This window comes from Bombina bombina, chromosome 6, assembly GCF_027579735.1.
Source record: "Bombina bombina isolate aBomBom1 chromosome 6, aBomBom1.pri, whole genome shotgun sequence".
NCBI lineage: Eukaryota > Metazoa > Chordata > Amphibia > Anura > Bombinatoridae > Bombina > Bombina bombina.
In genome coordinates, this window is record NC_069504.1 from 1,158,633,573 (window position 1) to 1,158,640,136 (window position 6,564).

Sequence of the window (6,564 nt, forward strand, 5' to 3'; positions counted from 1 at the left end):
TGAGCCAGCGTCAGCTTCTCCTCCAGTGTCACTAAGTTTGTCCTTAATGTTTCATGTTCCACTCTCAAGCTGGTGTTTTCTGCAGTCTGTCGGTGCAGCTTGTCTAGCAGAGATTCCTGTTCTAAACGTGCTTTTTCTTCTGCACTCCTCTTCTCTCCTGCTAGCACTGTTACATGATTATTTAACGTGACCATTTCATCCTCTACGTGACTCTTCTCCTTCATCAGCGCATTGTAACGTGACTCCCACATATCAATAGCGGATAGAGATTTACTGAGCTCAGCGTCCTGGGGCTTAGCAGCAGGGGGGTCAGTCTCTGCTGCACGGATCTGAGCACGGGTAGTCACAGGGTTAACATCAGCGGGACCCATGGGAGCATAGGCAGAAACAAGGGGGACCAAGGTATTTCCAAGGAGAACATCAGCTGGTAAATCCTTCATGACCCCCACATTCACAGGTCTAGCGCCCCCTCCCCAATCCAAATGCACCCTGGCAACAGGTAGGCGGAACACAGTGCCCCCTGCTACCCTCACAGCTACAGTGTCTCCTGTGTGCTGTTTCTCAGACACCAAGTTCTTTCGAAGCAAGGTCATGGTAGCACCAGTATCCCGTAGACCACTGACCTCCTTCCCATTCACTTTAACCAGTTGCCGGTTATTCCGGTGGGCAGCTTGCACAAGGTCTGCCTCATGTAGGATGCCCCAGCATTCTTGCGCCTCTACATAGCGGGCCGCAGGCTGAGGATTACGTGGGATTCCGCTAGCGGGTCTTCTCCAGGACTGTGCTTGGTTCGCTGCGTTTAGGGGACACTCTGGTCTTTTGTGCCCTAGTTGCTTACATCCAAAGCACCGAATAGGTTGTGAGTAGCCCCGCGAATTGAACCAGGCTCTCTGAGGGTAGTTCGTGGCCCGAGACCGTGTGGTATAGCGGTGTGCTGGGGGTTGGTAACTGGCAGGTGCTGGGGTGACTGGGGGTCTGTACTCCACTCTGGCAGGGGGCTTAGTGGTAGCAGTGTCCAGTTTGCGGGCATCCGTATACTCATCTGCCAAGCGAGCCGCTTCATGCAGGGTGGAGGGTTTACGGTCCCGAACCCACTCTCGAACTCCTGCGGGTAACTTGTCGAAGCAATGTTCCAACAGGAATAGCTGCAGCACCTCTTCCCCAGATACGGCTTGGCACCCCGCTATCCAGTGAGCTGCTGTGCGGTGCACCTTACATGCCCACTCAAGGTAGGAATCACCAGCCAATTTAACAGTGTCTCTGAACCGCCTCCGGTATGCCTCCGGTGTAACCGCATACCTGGAGAGCAGAGCCTCTTTTACAGTATTATAATCCCCGACTTCCTCATCTGGAATGGCCCGAAAAGCCTCACTGGCCCGGCCGGATAATTTTCCGGATAATATCGTGACCCAGTCCTCTGCGGGTACCTTGTGTAGTGCACATTGCCTCTCAAAATCTGCAAGGTACCCATCAATCTCTCCTTCTGTTTCCAGGAAGTTTTTAAAAGCTGCAAAATTTACTTTTCTCTTTTCCACTGGGTTTGCTGCAGCGCCGCTTTGGCGAAGTAGGTTGGCCTCCACAGCTGCTATGACCCGGTCGATAATTTCCACAGATGGGTTGGGGCCATAATGTGCCAGTCTTATTTTAACCGCCCGATCAAAGCTTGCTTCTGCGGGGGTTCTGTCTGCTATGCTGGGCCCATTGGTTCCTTCTGTCCCTGGTACTCTTTCCATCTTAGTCAGTATTGTAATAATCCCCCTCTTCCTGAGGTTACTGGCTTGTGTAGTTGCTCTTCTGGGCGATAAGGTTCATTCCGTCGCTTGCCACCAATGTTACGGTACCAACTGTGTACCAAGGGTTAACCCCAGATGAACAATGTCCTGCATAGACAATCAGCAATTCACAACCCAGCCAGTTTCAGGTTTAAAACAGAATAATATTTATTAAAAGGCAGCACACAGATTTATACAGGTTTTTGACCCCCCCTCAGATGGGGGTTGAAAGAATGTTGTACATTAGATAAAAGGGAGAAGCGCCCTTGACATGATACAATAGAATTATATTACTTAAATACTTTACTTAGGCAGATAACAACTTAAACACATTTGGCTTGTCTTATCACCTAGCGTCTGTTCTCTGAGGGTGATTAAACAATGGCCTGTTTATTACTTAAATGTAATTATAGCACACAATAGCTGAGGCCAGAAAACCTGTCTTTAGAAATTAGATTCTTAAAGCTAAACACAGTTAACTCTTTCAGTCCTGACAGAAGGGTCTGTCACACACACATACATCAGTAACATACATACATTAGTAACACACACATACATTAGTAACACACATACATCAGTAACACACATCAGTAACACACATCAGTAACACACATACATCAGTAATAGAGCGCTCTCATCTACTGGTAGTAGAACAAGCCATGCTGAGGGCACAGCTGGTAAAGATATCTCCAGTGCACTTTTATACATCAGTAACACACATACATTAGTAACACACATACATCAGTAACACACATCAGTAACACACATCAGTAACACACATACATCAGTAATAGAGCGCTCTCATCTACTGGTAGTAGAACAAGCCATGCTGAGGGCACAGCTGGTAAAGATAACTTCAGTGCCCTTTTATACATCAGTAACACACATACATTAGTAACACACATACATCAGTAACACACACATACATCAGTAACACACATCAGTAACACACATACATCAGTAATAGAGCGCTCTCATCTACTGGTAGAAGAACAAGCCATGCTGAGGGCACAGCTGGTAACGATAACTTCAGTGCCCTTTTATACATCAGTAAAACACATACATTAGTAACACACATACATCAGTAACACACACATACATCAGTAACACACATCAGTAACACACATACATCAGTAATAGAGCGCTCTCATCTACTGGTAGAAGAACAAGCCATACTGAGGGCACAGCTGGTAAAGATATCTCCAGTGCACTTTTATACATCAGTAACACACATACATTAGTAACACACATACATCAGTAACACACATCAGTAACACACATCAGTAACACACATACATCAGTAATAGAGCGCTCTCATCTACTGGTAGAAGAACAAGCCATGCTGAGGGCACAGCTGGTAAAGATAACTTCAGTGCCCTTTTATACATCAGTAACACACATACATTAGTAACACACATACATCAGTAACACACACATACATCAGTAACACACATCAGTAACACACATACATCAGTAATAGAGCGCTCTCATCTACTGGTAGAAGAACAAGCCATACTGAGGGCACAGCTGGTAAAGATATCTCCAGTGCACTTTTTTGCATAACCAGCACAGTTATATTAATGCACTTTTTCACTCTGTGATTACCTTGTATCTGAGCCTCTTCTGACAGCCCTCTGATCACATGACTTTATATTATCTATTGACTGGCGTTTATTACTGTGTACTAACTCCTTTGGATGTGATTACAATCACCCAGATTACGAGTTTTGTGCTATACCGGGTGCGTAATTAACGCAATAAAATGAACGGTATTGCAGTTTCCATAGCGCTGACATTACGAGTTACTGAAAAGCCTCCTTGTGGTGTGCGTTATGGTGCGTTAAGCTCCATACCGCACAAAAGCCAAGGGCTGAGTTTACGTGCTCGTGCACGCTTTCCCCATAGACATCTATGTGGAGAGAGTGCTTAAAAAAAACTAAAACCTGTGATCGCGGAATGGCAAATCGCCGTAACGCAACCTAATTGATGTCTTTGGGAAAAGAAAATTAAGTTTAAACCTAACATAAACCCATAGTCTAAACACCCCCTAATCCGCCGCCCTTGATATCACCGATATTAAAACCCCTAATATGCGCTTCCCGACATCGCCAACGCTAAATAAAGTGATTAACCCCTAATCCGCCGCTCCCACCACATCGCAAATAATAAACTAAAAATATTAACCCATAAAGTGACGCCCCCCACATCACAAAACACTAAATTAAACTATTAACCCGTAAACCTAACACCCCCTAACTTTAAATTAATTGTTGCAATATAAGTATCTTAAAATAAATAAAAACTTACCTGTGAAATAAAAAACACTAACATTAAACTATAAATTAACCTAACATCACTATTCTAATAAAATAAAAAGAAAACTACTAATTAAAAAACCTAAATTAAAAATTTAAATAAACCTAATACTACGAAAAAAATAAAAAAAACTAACATTACAAAAAAAACGCTAAAATTACAAAAAACAAAAAAACCCCACTAAGATTACAAAAAATAAAAAATGAAATTATCCCAAAAAAATAAAAATGACACCTAATCTAATAGCCCTATAAAAACAAAAAAATCCCCCCCCCCCAAATAAAACACCCTAAACTAACAATAAACTACCAATGGCCCTTAAAAGGGCATTTTGTAGGGCATTGCCCTAAGTTAAACAGCTCTTTTACCTAAAAATTACAAATCCCCCCCTAAAAGTAAAAACCTCTCTCGCTCCCTCCCAACCCCCCAAAATAAAAAAAACCTAAGTCTAAAAAAAATCCTAAACTACCCATTGCCCCTAAAAGGACATTTGTATGGGCATTGCCCTTAAAAGGGCATTCAGTTCTTTTACTGCCCATCCCTAATTTAAAAAAAACCCACTGCTGAGGAGGCATGGAGCGTCGGCGGCGCGGACACCCAGCATGGAGTATCCTCTTTATACGGTAACCACCGTACTGTGAAGCTTGAATGTAAGGTACTTGTTTAAATAAGGGTTACCTTGCATTCCTATTGGCTGACATTTTAAAATCAGCCAGTAGCATGAGAGCTACTGAAATCCTATTGGCTGATTTGAACAGATTTTTTAAAAAGTTTCGTAGTATTAGGTTTATTTAAATTTGTAATTTGTTTTTTAATTAGTAGTTTTTTTTTATTTATTAGAATAGTGCTGTTAGGTTAATTTATAGTTTAATCTTAGTTAGTTTGTTTTATTTCACAGGTAATTTTTTATTTATGTTAAGATTGTTATATTGTAACTATTAATTTAGAGTTAGGGGTGTTAGGTTTAGGGGTTACACCCCTGAGAGTGCACCAAGGGAAGATTTCTAATGGCACTTATTTTCTCACCCTGTGCTTCAGATTTTTCATGTAACACAAGCTATAGGTTGGCACTAGGAAACAATATACATGGATTATCTGGACAAACTGTATCCATGCCCATCTTTCTATGCTCCTTGAGGTTGGCTCCTGTAAGTACATCCCCTATCGGACTTCGTCACCTTCATCACCACTACTTCCCCATACTGAACGTCACAGTGTTTGGTGTTATAAACTGTATTTCACATAGTGGCATTGTGTGTATGCTCCCACGTGTGCTGTGTATTGGACTTTATATTATGCAATTCTGATGATTATTATAATTAGCCCTTATCCATAGCTTCTTTGGTTAAATTGAATTGCGTGTATATCTTTTTTAGCAGATATATTCACTGTCTCAAACTGTATGTGCCATCTATATAGTGCTTTACTCATATAGCTTTTATTCACAGTTTTACTGCTGATAACGTATAGAATTTAGCATATAGACTAACAGTCTCATATTGTATGTGCCATCTATATAGTGCTTTACTCATATAGCTTTTATTCACAGTTTTACTGCTGATAACGTATAGAATTTAGCATATAGACTAACAGTCTCATATTGTATGTGCCATCTATATAGTGCTTTACTCATATAGCTTTTATTCACAGTTTTACTGCTGATAACGTATAGAATTTAGCATATAGACTAACAGTCTCATATTGTATGTGCCATCTATATAGTGCTTTACTCATATAGCTTTTATTCACAGTTTTACTGCTGATAACGTATAGAATTTAGCATATAGACTAACAGTCTCATATTGTATGTGCCATCTATATAGTGCTTTACTCATATAGCTTTTATTCACAGTTTTACTGCTGATAACGTATAGAATTTAGCATATAGACTAACAGTCTCATATTGTATGTGCCATCTATATAGTGCTTTACTCATATAGCTTTTATTCACAGTTTTACTGCTGATAACGTATAGAATTTAGCATATAGACTAACAGTCTCATATTGTATGTGCCATCTATATAGTGCTTTACTCATATAGCTTTTATTCACAGTTTTACTGCTGATAACGTATAGAATTTAGCATATAGACTAACAGTCTCATATTGTATGTGCCATCTATATAGTGCTTTACTCATATAGCTTTTATTCACAGTTTTACTGCTGATAACGTATAGAATTTAGCATATAGACTAACAGTCTCATATTGTATGTGCCATCTATATAGTGCTTTACTCATATAGCTTTTATTCACAGTTTTACTGCTGATAACGTATAGAATTTAGCATATAGACTAACAGTCTCATATTGTATGTGCCATCTATATAGTGCTTTACTCATATAGCTTTTATTCACAGTTTTACTGCTGATAACGTATAGAATTTAGCATATAGACTAACAGTCTCATATTGTATGTGCCATCTATATAGTGCTTTACTCATATAGCTTTTATTCACAGTTTTACTGCTGATAACGT